This window comes from Macrotis lagotis, chromosome 5 (genome assembly GCF_037893015.1).
Source record: "Macrotis lagotis isolate mMagLag1 chromosome 5, bilby.v1.9.chrom.fasta, whole genome shotgun sequence".
NCBI classification, from domain to species: Eukaryota; Metazoa; Chordata; class Mammalia; order Peramelemorphia; family Peramelidae; genus Macrotis; species Macrotis lagotis.
The window spans coordinates 167,549,571-167,567,370 of NC_133662.1; positions in this window are offsets into that span (position 1 = coordinate 167,549,571).

Genomic DNA, 17,800 nt, shown 5'->3' on the forward strand with positions numbered 1-17,800 from the left:
TTCATAGGTAGAAAGGAGGTGGAGATGGGGGAAACTCTAAATAACAATGACAGGAATCACAGGGATACTTGAAATATATTTGTTGGATGAGCCAGACCAATTCAATAGAAATAGAATGTGTCTATCTGGAATATTAGTGTAAAATGAATTTGGAAAGTAGGGACGTTGGAACATGTTTGTAGAGGACCTAAATATCTGAATAAGAAGCTTGTACTTTAGTCTATAGAGAGGATATGACTGAAATCCATTTGAGGTATTTTTACCAATGAAATTGTTTTTTTGAGGAAAATAATCTAGGTACAATATGAAGAGAAATGACCTAAATCATCAAGATTAATAAGGAGGCTATTGCAACAGTGTAAAATGTAAGAGCCTGTGCACCTGGATTTCTGTGGTGACAACTGAATGGAAAGAAAAAAGCAATAGATTTGAGAGGCACAAGAAGAAAGAGTAGGACTTGGATACTGATTGGAAATTGGAGGTCATGAAAACACAATTGTAAATAGATTCTTAAGAAGTTGGAAATATTTCTATTTAATTTTTTCTGCTTTTATTCTTTCTAATATTAAAATATGATTGGGAAAATGCTGTGCTTTGTGCTACAGAAGTCAAGGATCTGGCTCATTTAGGGACTAGGACAAAGATGGCTATAACACAGAATAGTCACAGTCAAGACTCTCCTTAAAGGGTACATTGCCAAAAACATTCATCAAATTGAAAACAAAAAATATGATATCTAGAAAAAATTGTCTCCTAATGATTTCAATGTTCAATGAGTTAATTGATTCAATTTTCATGTTTAAATTTCCTCTAAAAGGCACACAGGATGCTTTTGGCTGAATGGATAGAGCACTGGGCCTGGAGTCAATCTGGAAGATTTGAGTTTAAATTCTATCTCAGAAACTTTTTTAATGTGGGACCCTGGATAAGTCACTTTGACTGATAAAAGTATCCACAGAATCTACTAGAGAAGGAAGTGGAAAAATCATTTATTCTATTACCTTTGGCCAAGAAATCTCAATGAAAAGCTATAGTCCATGGGGTCATGCAAAGTCAGACAGGATTGTACAACACAAAAAATGGAAAACTACTGTTATCTGTTTATCTGATCTTTTCTGGAGATGTATATCAGAGCATAGTCTGTCCAGTGAAGATTATGTACTTGATTAAAACTTATATTTATAAAATACTTTAAGGTTTGCATAAAATATTGCATAAATAATCTTTTTGAGACTCAGAAAAACATTTCAGATACAAACTCTCTATTTTACAGATAGAATAAAAGGTTCAGAGAAATAAAGCATTTTGTTCATCATTACACAGTGAAGCAAAACCCAGATATTCTTGAGTAATGGGCTATCATCTGTGTTATGCTACCTCTCTAATTACAGTTATTAAATTGCTAGAAAATTGACTTTGGGATATGAAAGGGACTTCAGAAATTTTCTAATCCAAATTCCTTTATTGTATAGATGAAGACGAAACTCAGAGTGATGAAATACAACTCACCCAAAGTTACATAAATAGTTAAGTAGCAGAGAAAGTATAATGTATTGGTGTATTTGAATTAAGAAGCTCTGTTTTCAAATGTCAGCTAAGACATTCATTACTTGATTATCCTTGGACAAGTCCCTTATACTCAGTGATAGAGGAAGATGCAGGATGTAGCACAGACCTATATGGCAGAAAAGGCAGAACTCAGAGCTAATGACCTTCTTCATACTTTGTAAAAGTTTAAGAGTGAGTTATGCTAAATCAGTTTATCATGGAATCAATTTTTAAGTGAGAAAACCAAATAACCTCCCCCCAAATTATTTTCATTACAAAAAATATGGATTTTTTCCTTTAGTCAGTCTAGAGGGATGTCTTGACTGGACACAACATTGAAAGCAATGTTCTCAACCTCAAATAAACTCTTTCCCTCAGAATAGTTGTATACTTCCAGTTTATAGAACAAATAGAACATAAAATTAAACCTTGTTCTGAATATAGTTGTTGCCAATATATACTGGGGCCAAACTTAGAAAGGAACTTCCTAAAATACCAAGAAAATTAATTGGATAAGAGGATCTGGGGGAAGTCTTCAAGTCTAAGTCCAGTTCATTTGCATATCTTGGCATCACCTCCCTGCTGAAGGACAAATTTCAACCAATATCACAATAGTCACAAATTACATTCATATATCATAATTTCTTCAGTCATTCTCTAAATTGATAGGTATTATCCATAAGTCTCTAGTCCTTTTGATGTAATAATAAGAACTGTCATAAATATATTTGTGCATCTTTTCTTTCAGATTTCTTTCAGATATAGACTTAGCATAACTGTTGCCAGGCCAAAGAAAAAGGTATCAGTTTCTGGGATATGAACCTCAAATTTGACAAAAAACTGTTGGGAAAACTAGAAAATAATATGACAAGACTGCCAAAATAATGTCAAAATGGTTAGATGATTTAGACATAAAAGGTGATACCGAAGAAAATTAAGAGAATAAGCAATAAGTTTACCTGCAAGATCTATTAAAAAAGGGAAGAACTTGCAAACAAACAAGAGACAAAGACAGTGGGGGAATTCAAATAAATTAACTACCAGTTTTCTGCCCTAATGATCATTTTAAGATATACAGAAAGGTAATTTAATATTTCATGCATTTAATACAAAAATAAGAACAATAAAGGAGATACACCAACCTAGATTGTGTTATATTACTCACAATAAGTAAACATATCTTAATGGAGCAAAAGCAGCCACGTGACTACAGCAGCCATGTTAGAACAAATGAAGAACCAAAACTCATTCTACTCTATTCTAACTCTTTTTTTCCTTCTATTTACAGGGCTTCCAAAATGGGTGATAAGGTAACCCTTGAAATTTGTTTCTATTGGTTCATTGTGTTCCACATTCCTATTAGTTTCACCATTCAGGGAACACCAGTGTACTCATAATTTCTCAGGGGGAATTTTAGGCATAACACAAAGTGGAAACAAATGACAGCTTGTCACCGGTGGTTGTTTGGCACCTTTTCTCTTTATGTTAAATGTTTATTTACTGAAGTAACAAAAATGAGGGAATTAAAATATAGTATTTTACCAAAGGCATAATGAGTTTTAAGAAACAAATAAATAAATATTACAAGCATAGTTCCATAAATTTTTTTCACCTGTGGATGAAATGAACATTAGGCCCTTAAAAGATGCTGTTGCATAGATGAACATTAAAAAAGTATAAGGAATATAAATTTGTGATTTCCACATTAGGTGGAAATCAGGCACCCACCTTAGAGAGAATCTTGATTACAAGTGTGATTGTATTTTTTTTAACTTTATTCATTTTTCCAATTATATGTAGAGATAATTTTCAACATTCTTTTTCTTTTGCAAAACAATGGGATTAAGTGGCTTGCCCAAGGCCACACAGCTAGGTAATTGTTAAGTGTCTGAGGCCGGATTTGAACTCAGGTACTCCTGACTCCAGGGTTGGTGCTCTATCCACTGTGCCACCTAGCCATCCCCTCAACATTCATTTTTGAAAAGTTTTCTCCTTCCTACCCTACTCTCCCCCAGTCTAGGACAGCAGTTAATCTGATACAGATTACACATGTACAAGCATGTTACACACATTTCAATATTAATCATGCTTTGAAAGAAGAAATCAGAACAAAAAGGGAAAAATCACAAGAAGGAAAAAGTAAGACAAAATTAATAAGGTGAAAACAGTATGCATTAATCAGCATTCAGATTCCATAGTTCCATCTGTGGAGGTGACTAACATTTTCTATCACTAGTCTTTTAGAATTATTTTTTGGTTACTGCTGAGATTAGTTGAATCCATCATAGTTGATTATTTCCCAATGTTGAAGTTAAGATGTATAATGGCCTCCTGGTTCTTCTCACTTCACTCAGGACCAATTCGTGTAAGTCTTTCTAGGTTTTTCTTGAGATCTGTATGCTTATTATTTTTTAATATTAATATAATAGTACCATAAAAATAAACATACACTCTAAATACATGAAGAGAACCTCAAGAAAAATAAAGTGAGAAAGAAAGTATGCTTCGGTCTGCATTCAGTTACCATCAGCTCTGTCTTTGAGATAGATATCATTCTCTATCACAAGTCCTTCAGAGTAATTGCTTAAATAGTTTTTCCCACAGCTGCTATTGTTAGATGAATTTCCCTCCATTCTATTCCCCCCACCCCCATTTACTCTATTCTCTTTCTCCTTTTTTTTTTTTTTGGTTTTTTCAAGGCAATGGGGTTTAGCAACTTGCCCAAGGTCATATAACTTAGTAATTATTAAGTGTCTGGGGTCAAATTTGAACTCAGGTCCTCCAGACTCCAGGGCCATTGCTCTATCTATTGCTCCACCTAGCTGTCCCCACCCTCTTTCTCCTTTTACCCTGTCCCTGCTCAAAAGGATGTTACATCTGACTACCTTCTCGTATAATCTTCCTTCTCTTCTATCACTACATCCCCCCACTCCCCCACCCCCTTTCTCTCATCCCTTTCCTCTCCTATTTTCCTCTTAAGATAGATTCCTATACCCAATTGAGTATGTGTTATTCCCTCTCTGAGCCTCTTCCCATAAGAATAAGGCTCACTCACTCCCACTCATCTCCCCCCTCTTCTACTCCACTGCAAAAGTTTTTTCTTGCTTCTTTTATGAGAACTGCCTCTCCTTTCCTTTTTTCCCAGGACATTCCTTTCACCTCCATTAACTCCATCTTTTTAATATTTAATATTTTATAACTTCAAATTCAAATTCCCTCCTGTGTCTTGTCTATATATATATGTGTTCCTTCTAATTGTCCAGATAAATGAGAAGGTTCATATGAATATCGGTATCATCTTTCCATGAAGAATACAAGCAGTTCAACATTGTTAAGTCCCTCATTATTTGCCCCATCCACCCTCTTTAAGTGTCACTTGAGTTACTTACTAGAAGATCAAACTTTTCTGCTAAACTCTGGCCTTTTCATCAGAAAAGTTTGAAAATCTCCTATTTCATTGACTGTCCATCTTTTCCCTTGAAAGAATATTTTCAGTCTTGCTGGGTAGTTGATTCCTGGCAGTTTTCATTTTGGTATCTTTCAGGAGGTAATTATGAAGTCTTTTTATTTCTTTTTACCCTCTGCTTCTAGGATATCAGGGCAGTTTTCTTGGAGAATTTCTTGAAAAATGAAGTCTAGAGTCTTTTTTTTTTTTGGTTATGACTTTCAGGAAGTCCAGTAATTTTTAGCTCTTCTGGATCTGTTTTCCAGGTCAGTTGTTTTTCCAATAAGAAATTTAACATTTTCTTTTAGTTTTTCATTCTTTTGGTATGTTTTTATTATTTCTTGATTTATCACAAAATTATCAGCTTCCCTTAGTTCCATTCTACATTTGAAGGAATTCTCTTCAGAGAGCTTTTGTATCTCCTTTTCCATCTGTCCAATTCTATTTTTTAAGGCATTCTTCTTCTCTTTGGCCTTTGGGACTGCTTTTTCCATTTAACCAAACTGGTTTTTAAAATATTATTTTCTTCAGTGTCTTTTTGTATTTCCTTCACCAAGCTGATAACATGATTTTCATGATTTTCCTGCATTGCTCTTATTTCTCTTCCTAATGTTTCCTCTTCCTCCCTTATTTGATTTTCAAAACCTTTTTTGAGCTCTTCCATAGTCTGAGACCAATTAATATTTTTCTTGGAGGTTTTGTTATCTTCTGGGTGTATATTTGTGATCCTACATAAGACCAAAGAATTCTATGTTGGATTTTTTTATCTTCTGTTGTTTGCTCATTTCCCTAGCTTATGACTTGATTTTAGCTCTTTGTTAAGATGGGGGATGCTTTAACTCTGCTTCCAAGGTGAAGGACACATTTTATCTGAGTAAGGACAAAGCCAGAAAGTACTGACTCAGAGATAGCAAAGAGACTTCTGCAGTCTTCCCAGACCCCCTTACTATCCATGGATTGAGCACCCTGGAAACAGCTGACAGGTGGTTCCTTGCAGATTGGCTCCCCAGGCCTACTTCTGGTCTCCTGGGGCTGGGTCTGAGCTGAGACCTGCTCTGGGCTGGGTTCTTGCTGTCACTCTTGGGTGGAAGAGTTTTCCTGCTGACCTTTCAAGTTGTCCTTGGCAATCCCTGGGCTGAGATGTCTGGAAACCAACAATGCTATTATGGATCCAAGGGTCCCAAGGTCTGTTCCTGAATGACTGGGACTGCTATGCTCCAATGCAGCCCTGGCTACAGGCCCTTTCTAATCCTAGTGTAATGGACCCCTCCTGCAGATCTTCCAAATAGTCTTGGATTGAAAAATTGTTTCATTCAACCTTCTTGTGGGTTTTGTCACTCTAGAATTTGGTTAGAGTCATTATTTAAAGGTATTTGTGGTGGTTTGGGGGAGAGCTCTTGGGAGTCCATGTATTTACTCCACCATCTTAGCTCTACCCCCATATAAATGTGATTTTAACAATTGGTTCACTAAACTCAACATAAAATTAGGTATCAGTACTGCTGAACCAGTGTGAACCAATTAAATCCCACCACTGAACAGAGAGCATAAGAAAGAGTAAAATGAATCATTTTGGTTATTTAAAAAGTTTTTGAAAAAACAAAACCAATGTGGCCAAGATTAGAAGGAAAACAAAAAGTATATTTATAGTGTCTCTGATGAAAGCCTCATTTCCAAATTATAAAGAGAACTGAAACAAATTTATAAGAACAAAAGTCATTCCCCATTTGATAAATGGTCAAAGGATATTATATAAGGAGTTTTCAGTTGAAGAACCAAAGTTATCTGTAGTCATGTGGAGAAATGTTCTAAATCATTATTGATAAGAGAATTGCAAATTAAAATAGCTCAGAGATAATATCTCATACCTATTAGGTTGGCTAATATGACAGAAAAGGCAAATGAAATATGTTGGAGATGTGGGAAAATTGGGACAATAATGAACTGCTGGTGGAGTTGAGAACTGCTCCAACAATTCTGGAGAGCAATTTGGAACCTTGCCCCAAGGGAAATCAAACTGTGTATACTCTTTGATTCAGCAATACCACTACTAGATCTATATTCCAAAGAAGTCACAAAACTAAAAGGGAAAAGGGCCTACATGTACAAAATATATATAAAACAACTCTTTCTATGTTGAGAAAGAATTAGAAGTAGAGGGGATGTCCATTGATTGGAAATTGACTAAATAACTTGTATTAAAATGCAATGGGAAAAAATGCAATGGAATGCTACTATGCTATAAGAAATGACAACAAGTAAGGTTTCAGAAAAACCTAGAATGACTGATACAAAGTGAAGTGAGAAGAACCAGGAGAACACTGTACCCAGTATCAGCAATACTGTGCAATGGACAAGTATAAAGAGCAATTCCAAAGGACTCACGATAGAACATACTATCACATCCATGTTGAAGTATGAATTTTCATATTTCTGTTCTTTTGACCAGTTTCTTCATTCATAACATAATACATGGAAATATTTTTTACATGACTGTACATTCATTATATCAAATTGCTTACCATCTTGAGAGGGGGTCTGTGAAGGAAAGGAAAAAATTTGGAAGTGATTTTTTTAAAAAAAAGAATGTTAAAAATTAAATTTACATGTTATTGGAAAAGTTACTATTAAATTTTAAAAAATAATTGAGTGCATTGTGGGGCATAGCTTCCAATTAGTTTTAATAGTGGCTAGAATAATTCATATCTCTACCAATAGATAATAATTCATATCTCTACCAATGTTTTCCCAGCTAAATCTTTAATAATTGTCATTTTCTTTTTTTAATTATTGATGCTAATCTGATAAGTCTGAAGTGGAGCCTCACAGTTGTCTTAATTTGGATCAGGTTTTTCTTTTTTTAAATATGGATGTTGGCAGTTTCAATTTCTTCCATTCTTCATATTGTTTGATCATTTATCTATTGGGAAATTGCTCTTATACCTTTGAACTGAAGAAGTAAATATGTACTGCATACAACACTAGCTCAAGAGTAACTTCTGAACAGGCCTCAGTAACTTTCTATATGATGCTGAGCAAGTTATTTAACATGTTTGTCTTAATTTCTTCATCTGTAAAATGGAAATGATAATTATGGTTTCCTAGCAGAGCAGTTGTGAGGATAAAATAAAATGAAATGATATTTGTAAATCACTCTACAAACATTAAAGATCATATGGTGGCTAGATGTCACTATGGATAGAGCACCAGATCTGAAGGAAGATCTGAATTCAAATCTTGCCCCCATATACTTTCAAGCTATTTGATCTTGAGCAAGTCACTTAATCTTGAACTGCTTCAATTTCAGTTGGAGATAATAGAAATAACACTTACTTCCCTGGGTTGTTGTGGTTATTAAAAGATAAAATGAGTATAAAGTATATGCAGTACCCTGTACATTGTAAGTACTATGTAAATGTTATTCATTATTGTTCTTGTTAGAAAAATGCAAACTATTATTATTGGAAGTTTTCTAAATACATTGAGTATGAGATGTAGATAAATTTTCAATAAAAGTTTTTCACATTTCACAATTAATTTCTTTAAAATTTTAACTGAATTATATTGCTAAATGTTAAACCTTTTTAATTTATGCACACAATTGTCAATTTTATCTTTTGAACTTCTTTAACCCTTTAAGCTATGAACATTCCATCAGAATCTCAAATACAAAAGACTGAAAGTTGAGTTGCTTCATTTTCCTCTCAAGCATACTTCTGAGTAAACTACTTATCATCAGCAACATCACTATTCATGTAGCTGCTAATCTTCAAAATCTTGTTAGTATCCCTCATAATTTCCTCCCTCTTTTATATCCAACCCACACTGATAAACTGCCATTCTTGCAACTGTCTAATCTCTTTTCTGCCTGTTACCTCTCTACTCTAGACCCTTGCAACTTTCTGAGCTAATATAGAAGTTTAATAATAGTTCTTCCCTCTTCAACTCTTACCTCAATCTAATAAGGAGTCTATAAATTTTTTGTGGCCCGAACACTTTGGGGAATCTGCTGAAACCTTCATATCCTTTCATAGAATTGTAGTTTTAAATATATATAAAATATAAAGGATTACAAAGGAAACTATATTTAAATACAGTTTGCAAATTGTGTTTAATTTAAGTAGTGTTGATCTAGCAATACCACTATTAAGTCTATATCCCAAGGAGATCATTAAAAAGGGGAAAGAATGACATGAGCAAAATATTTATGGCAGCTCTTTTTGTATAAGCAAAGAATTGAAAATTGAGGAGATACCTGTATTGGGGAATGACTGAACAAGTTGTGGTATATGAATATTATGGAGTGCTATTGTTCTGTAAGAAATCATGAGGGATGGGTTTTCAGAAAAGCAAGGAAAGACTTGCATGAACTGATGCTGAGTGAAGTGAACAGAAGCAGGAGAATATAGTATATATATATTAATGATAGCATTGTGAGATGGATCAACTATGTTGGACACAGATCTTCTTAGCAGTTCATTGATCAAAGACAATTCTGAGAGACCTGTTATGAAAAATGACATCATAGGCCAGAAAAACAAAACAAAAAACTGGATTCTGAAGACAGAGCAAAAGCATACTCTGGTCAATTTTTAAATTTTCTTTTATGTTTTTTTTTTCTTTTTCAAGGCTTCTCCCCCTTAGTTCTAATTCCTCTTTTAAAACATGACCAATATGAAAATATGATAAATACAATTGAGATTGTCTTCTGCCATGGGGAGAGGTGGGGAGAAGAGTGGGTAGTAGAAAAATGTGAACCTCAGACTTGTAAATGACTGAATGTTGAGAACTATCTTTGCACGTAAATAGGGAAAGAATAAGTATCATGAAACTAATGGAATCTTTGACTAAATACAACATATAGTCTAATTTAAAAAGAAATTAAAAATAACAAATTGGTTTTTAAATTTTATTTATCTATTTTCATCCATATGCACATGTATATTTTTAAGTTACAATATTTCCTTCTACCCTCCCTACCCACCCCTTTCTTCTCAGCAGCAAACAGTCAGGTTAGCATTGTTCATACATATTTTGATAAATATGTTTACAAATTAGTCAATTTCGATAGGAGGAATTAGGATTAAGGGAAAGAGATATATAAGAGATAATTTGTATGCAGTGCTCATAAAATTCTGAAGGGTTATTTGTGTGTGTGTGTGTGTGTGTGTGTGTGTGTGTGTGTGTGTGTTTTGCTTTGCTTTCCTTCCTCTGGATGGGGAAAACATAATTCATAGTCAGTCAAATACAGTTGTCCTAGCTCTCTGGACTTCTGAGAGGTGCTGCTTCCATCAAGATTGATGATCTCACAAGGCTGTTGTTGTTGTTGTTGTTGTGTACATTGTTCTCTTGGTTCTATTCCCTTTGTTCAGCATCACGTGCTATAAAGTCATTCCATGCTTCTCTAGATTCCATAGTATTCATAACTTGTTTAGCCATTCCCCATTTGATGAGCATCCCCTCAACTTCCAATTCTTTGCCACTACAAAAAAAAAAAAAGAGTTGCTATGAATATTTTGGAACATATAGTACTTTTCCCTTTTTTATAATTTCTTCTGTATATAGGATTGGAATTGCTGGGTCAAAGGGTATGAACAGTTTTATTGTTCTTTGGGCATTTTTCCATATTGCTCTCCAGAAAGATTGGATCCATTCACAACTCCACCAGCAACGCATCAATGTCCCAATCCTCCCACAACCTCTCCAACATTGATCATTTTCCTTTTTGCTCATCTTGGTCAATCTGATAGGTGTGAGATGATATCTCCTTGCTGTTTTAATTTGCATTTTTATAATCAATAATAATTTGGAGCATTTTTCCATATGATTATATATAACTTTAATTTCTTCATTTGAAAACTGTCTGTTCATATCCTTTGACCATTTATCTATTGGAGAGTAACTTATGAACTTATAAATTTGATGCAATTCCTAATATATTTTAGAAATGAAACCTTTAACAGAACTCCTAGTTGTGAATATTGTTTTCCAGCTTTCTGCTTTCCTTCTAATTTTGGCACCTTGATTTTATTAGTGCAAAATATTTTTAATTTAATATAGTCAAAATCATTCATTCTGCAGTTTATAATGTGCTCTAATTCTTGTTTGGTCATAAATTTCTCCCCTTTCCATAGATCTGATAGATGATTTATCTATGGTATCAATTTTTATGGCTAAATCCTGTACCCATTTTGACCTTATTTTGGTATAGGGTATAAGCATCAATTTGTTGACAACAGATTAAGAATCATATAACCTGTACTTCTGGCCAAGATGGCAGAGATAAGACAGGCACTGTGCTAAGTGATCCTGATGCCCCTCAAAAATAACATGAAAGAAACCTCTTAACAGAAATTTGATCACCAAACCCAGAAAAAGAAGCAAAGAGAAGAACACCTACCAACAAGGTGTATCTCAGGGGACCATAGATGAACCAGAAACAGAGAGCAGAGGGTGAGTGCAGGGAGGGACAGCAGAGGGGTGAAGCCAGAGGACTGGCCTTAGTTGCAGAAACTTTGGTGACTGGTGGTCCAAAGACCAATGTTAGCCACAAAATCTTTGACTTGGGGAAGAGGAGCTCTGGTGAACCCCAGTCAGCAGGATGGTGAGTTACACCACAAAGAGTTGTAGACCATGCCTGGAAAATGACCATCTGGGCATGGGACCAGAGCTCTATACATTTTTGCAGAGCATTCTTCCCATAATACAAAGTAAATAACGCACCCCCCCTCATGTTCAGGTGTGGGCAACAGAATTCACTCAGCTGAAAGGGAGATCAATTCCCTCCCCCAGGGCCCAGCCCATTGTTCAAAGTCATCTCAGACCCTGCTGCCCTTCCTCACTCCCTCCAGGATTAGGGAGAGGGATTCAAACACTCCAGAGAAAGTAACCAGCACCTCCTACTAGGCAGTGCACTTGGAATTCCCAAACCAAGTGAACAAAGTCTCTAGGGTTTTAAAAAGCTAACCTCTGAGAGTCAGCCCCTTCCCCAGCACAAGATCCTAGGAAAATGAAGAAATGACAGTAAAAAGGGGGGCCCCATGGAGAAATTCCTAGAAGAAACAGATTCTAACCTAGAGAGAGAACTAACACTTCTGAGGATAATATGAATTGGTCTCCAGCCCAGACCTCCTTGAAGAAATCAGGGAGGAGTTTAAAAATCAGTTGGAAAATTTAGGAAAAGAAATCCAAGAGAAGATTAGCACTTTGCAACAAGAAAACAAATTCTTTGAAAATAAAATTGGGTAAATACAAAATTAGAATAGTTGTCTCAGATCCTCAATAGGGAAAATTGCAAAAAGAAAATAATTCTCTCAAAACTACACTTGAAAAAATGGAAAACTCCTTCAAAAATAGAATTGACCAATTGGAGAAGGAGTTACAAAAGGTAAATGAAGAAAGTTCTTTTCTAAAAAAAGAATGACATCTGTGGAAACAAATGACTTCATGAGACAACAAGATTCTGTTAACCAAAACCAAAAGATCTAAAAAATAGAAGAAAATGTAAAATACCTCATCAGCAAAACCACTCACCTCAAGAATAGATCAAGGAGAGACAATCAGAATTATAAGCCTTCCTGAAAACATCAAAGAGGAAAAAAAACCCAGGCTTACTATTACAGGATTTAGTGATGGAAAATTGCCCTGATATCATGAAACCAGAGGGCAAAATAGTTTTTGAAAGAATACATCTATCCCCTCCAGAAAGGGAACCTAAAATAAAAACAGCAAGGAATGTTGTGACTTAATTCCAGAACTATCGATAAAAGAGAAAATCCTGCAGGCAGACAGAAAGAAACAATATAAATACCAAGGAGCCACAGTAAGGATTATGCAGGACCTGGCTGCAACAACATTGAGGGATCGAAGGGCCTGGAATGAGATATTCCAACGAGCAAGGGCATTTGGAATGCAGCCAAGAGTCCATATCTGGCAAAACTGAGCCTTCTCTTCCAGGGGAAAAGATGGTCATTTAAAAAAAATGGGAGACTTCTAATAATTCCTGATGAAAATACCAGAGCTAGATAGAAAATTTAGACTTCAAACAGGAGGTTCAAAAGACACATGAAAACATATAAAAGGGGGGGATAAAGAGAAAAATTAACTGCTAGCCAATAAGATGTAACTGGCTATATCCCAGCATGGAAAAAAAGATTCTCATAACTCTTGAGAATTTTACTCTATTAGAGATACTATACTTAGCCAGAAGTGATGGACACTCAAGACTTATTCATGAGACTGCTATCCAATGGGAAGAAATTGGCTATTTCCCTATTTGGGAAAAAGACTCTAATAACTCTCGAGAACTGTAACTCTATTAGAGAAAATATACTTAACCAGAAGTGATGTATACTCATTATATTCTGTGACTCACAGAAAATGATTTGAAAACATTACCTGCTTAAAAAGGGGGACAGGAAGGAGACGGGAGGAAGGAGGTGATTGAATGGGGTAAATCTCATTACATAAAGAGGTACAAAAGACCTATTGTAATAGAGGGGAAGAAGGCAGGAGGTGAAAAACACCTGAATCTTCCTCTCATCAGACTCAGATTAAAGTTAAGTTAACTTATACACACACACACACACACACACACACACACACATTCAGTTAACTTAAGAAACATTTTACCTTTCAATTATTAAAAAGGGAAAAGGGGAGAGGGTGGAAACAGGGTAGGAGAGAAAAAGGGGAACTAACAGAAGGAAGGGAAGGAAAAAGGGGAAAAGGGAAAGGGGAAAGAAAAGGAAGGGGGTGGATAGTAACCAAACACACTGAAGGTGGGGGTATTCAGAAACAAAATACTGGGGAATATTGATAATGTGAAAAAGGGGTAAAATACAATCAGAGGGAAGATAGTATGGAGGGCAATAAAGAGTTAGTATTTATAAGTTTGAATGTGAATGGGATGAACTCTCCCTTAAAACAGAAGCAAATAGCAGAGTGGATTAAAAGCCAGAATTCCACAATATGCTGCATGCAAGAAACTCATTTGAAGCAGAGAGACACATATAGAGGTAAAAGGTTGGAGGAAAATATATTTTGCCTCAGCTGAAGTGAAAAAAGCAGGAGTAGCAATCCTTTTCTCAGACAAAGCAGCTGCAAAAATAGATAGCATTAGAAAATATAAGGAAGGAAACTATATCCTCCTAAAAGGTGTTATAGACAATAAAGTGATTTCAATACTGAATATGTATGCACCCAATGGGATAGCATCCAAATTCTTAGAGAAGAAGCTGAAAGAACTACAGGAAGACATAGACAGCAAAACTCTACTAGTGGGAGACCTCAACCACCCACTCTCAGATTTAGATAAATCTAATCATAAAATAAACAAGAAAGAAGTTAGAAGGTGCATAGTTTGTTAGAAAATTTAGTTATGATAGGCTTGTGGCAGAAACCAGAGAAAGATTTGTGGAGTTTGAACAAAGACCAAAGACTATTACCTTCACTTTATCAAAAAAAAAAACCCATTATCTTATTATGCAATTTGGCTATCTCTTATACTTTCTTTTTCTGCTTAAGGATATAATTTCTCTTTCATCACATTCAACTTGTATCAATATATACCATGGAAACAATGTATAGACTGGACAATTGCCTTCTGTGGGGATTGGGGGTAGGGAAGCAAGATTAGGGGAAAGAATTGTAAAACAAAGTAAATAAAGTCTTTCCAAAAAAAACCTGTCTGGTATTGGCTAAGAAATAGACTGGTGGATCAGTGGAATAGACTAGGTGCAATAGCAGGAAATGATTATAGGAATTTGCTGTTTGATAAACCAAAGAGTCCAGCTATTGGGATAAAAACTCTCTCTTTGATAAAACCTTGTTGGGAAAATTGGAAGTCAGTATGGAAGAAACTTAGATTAGATTAACATCTCACACCCTATACCAAGATAAGATCCAAATGGATATAGGATTATACATAAAAATCAATATTATAAACAAACTTGAAGATCAAGGAGTAGTTTACCTGTCAGATGTATGGAAAGGAAAGCAGTTTAAGATGAATTAAGAGATGGAGAACATCATTCAAAATAAACTAGATAATTTTGATTACATTAAATTAGAAAGCTTTTGCACAGACAAAACCACTGTAACCAAGATCAAAAGAAATGTAGTAAACTGGGAAACAATTTTTACAACTAGTATTCCTGAAAAAAAGACTCATTTCTAAAATATACAGAAAACTGAGTCAAATTTTCAAAAAAACAAGCCATTCCCCAATTGATAAATGGTCAAAGGATATACAAAGGCAATTTAGAGATGAAGAAATCAAAGAGATCCAAAGTCATATGAAAAATTGCTCTAAATCATTACTTATTAGAGAAATGCAAATTAAAGTAGCTCTGAGGTACCACCTCACACCTCTCAAACTGGCCATTATGATCAGAAAGAACAATGATCAATGTTGGAAAGAATATGGAAAATCTGAAACACTAATACATTGTTGGTGGAGCTGTGAACTCATCTAACCTATCTGGAGAGAAATTTGGAATTATGCCCAAAGGGCAACAAAAATGGACATAACCTTTGATCCAGTAATACCACTACTGGGTCTATACCCTGAAGAGATGATGAAAAAGGGAAAAACATCACTTGTATAAAAATATTCATAGCAGCCCTATTTGTGGTGGCAAAGAATTGGAAATCAAGTTAATGTCCTTCAGTTGGGGAATGGCTTAGCAAACTGCAGTATATGTATGTCATGGAACACTATTGTTCTATTAGAAACCAGGAGAGTTGGCAATTCCGGGAAGCCTAGAAGGATTTGTATGAACTGATGCTGAATGAGTTGAGTAGAACCAGAAAAGCATTGTACACACTAACAGCAACATGGGGGGTGATGATTAGCCTTAATGGACTTGCTCATTCCATCAGTGCAACAATCAGGCACAATTTTGGAATATCTGTGATGGAGAATACCATCTGTATCCAGAAAAAAAGAATTGTGGAGTTTGAACAAACACCAAAGACTATCACTGTTAATTTTTAAAAAACCATTATCTTATTATGCTATTTTGTTATCTCTTATACTTTATTTTTTTCCTTTAGGATATGATTTCTCTCTTGCCCGAGATCATACAGCTAGGTAATTATTAAGTGTATGAGGTCAGATTTGAAGTCAATTCCCCTTGACTCCAGAGTCAGTGTTCACCATTTTACTTTTTGATGAGCTAATCATGTCAATAACTGCTTGAGGTCCCTGACAATGACAAGACATCAAATGGGAAAGAACTGGACTTTGGGAATTCCAGTCTTCATCAAATCCTGAATTCCATGTGAGAACATAGAATTGTAGATTTAGAGTTTGACTTTGAAATCATTTTTAACTCTTCATTTTCTATTAAAAAAGTCCAAGTTCAATGATTTGTCCAAACAAGAGTAGGTGGCACAGGCAACACTTGAACTAAGGTTCCTTGACTACATTTTCAATATTCTTTCCATTCCTTCAGAGAGGTGCTTCTCACTCCTTGGTCTCAAATTCCTTTGTCTTTGTTTAACATTTGACCCTGTTGTGCAAGAATTAAATATTTAATTATAGACAACTATTTTATGTTGTCTATAATTCTTTGGAAGTTTGCAGGCAGATGAGCTATGGGAGTTAATGAAAACTGTATTGTGTTTATCCCCCAAATCCTTAATTTGTAAGTATCTTTAACCTCAGTAGAGGCCACCACAACAGGGTGAAGCTCAGTGATGGATTATTTCTTTACTCTGCCAAAATGTATCAGGTTTACATGATAGAAATAGTACTGGACCTCACTTCTGGAGAACCTGAGTTTAAATCCTTCATTTATTTACTATGGGACTATAAATAAGTCACTTAACCTCTCTAGCCTCAATTTCCTCATCTATTAATTGGAATAATAATAGTACCTCCCCTCATAGATTATTGGGAGAAACAAGTAAAATAAAGTGTTCTGTGACAATTCTAAAAGACTTGTGAAGGAAAATATCCATATCCAGAGAAAGCACTGCAGAGTTTAAATGAAGAGCAAAATTTATTATCTTCAGTTTTTAAAAGTTGTCATGTATTATGTCATTTTTTTCTCTCTAACGCTCTTCAATTTGGATTTGATCACAATATGATCTATATTTGACAAGGTTTTAAATGTAAAGTATATATATATATATGTATATAATTGCTTTCTATTGGGGGAAGGGGGAAGGAAGGGATGGAAAGAGAAAAAAATGATAACTCAAAACCTTGCAAAAAAAAGTGACAAAATTACCATTTCATGTAGTTGGAAAAACACATAAAGAAAATATTTAAATTTAAAAAATAAATGAAGTTCTTTATAAACCTTAAAGAAGCATACTTGTCCATTATTATGGACTAGAACTTAGGGAAATAAAATGAATTTAGAAAAAAAAGGATGACTTTTGCCTGAGGAGAGGTTCAAACCCTGGTTCTAATTTTATAAATCAATAATAATCCATATCCCCTAGATAAGTAAGTCAGCACAATCATCCAGAGAGGGGCAGAGTTGGGAAATAGATGTTGGTCTGCTCTTTGGGGAACTATAGAGAATTCAGATCCCAAACAACCCACTGCCACCACCTTCAATGCTTGCACTGAGCACAAGAGAGGATATAATCTCAGATGACTATGGATTTTCCGAGAGTTAGACCCTGCTTTTGCTGAACAAGCACAGTTCAACAGGCAGATAAAGTCCTTTATTCACTAATTTTCCGTGATTCCCTAATACCTAATGAATAATATTCTTATTTCTTTGTCTTCATTTCAAAGCATTATACAATCTGATCCTATTCAACTTCCCCCAATATCTCCTACATACCTCC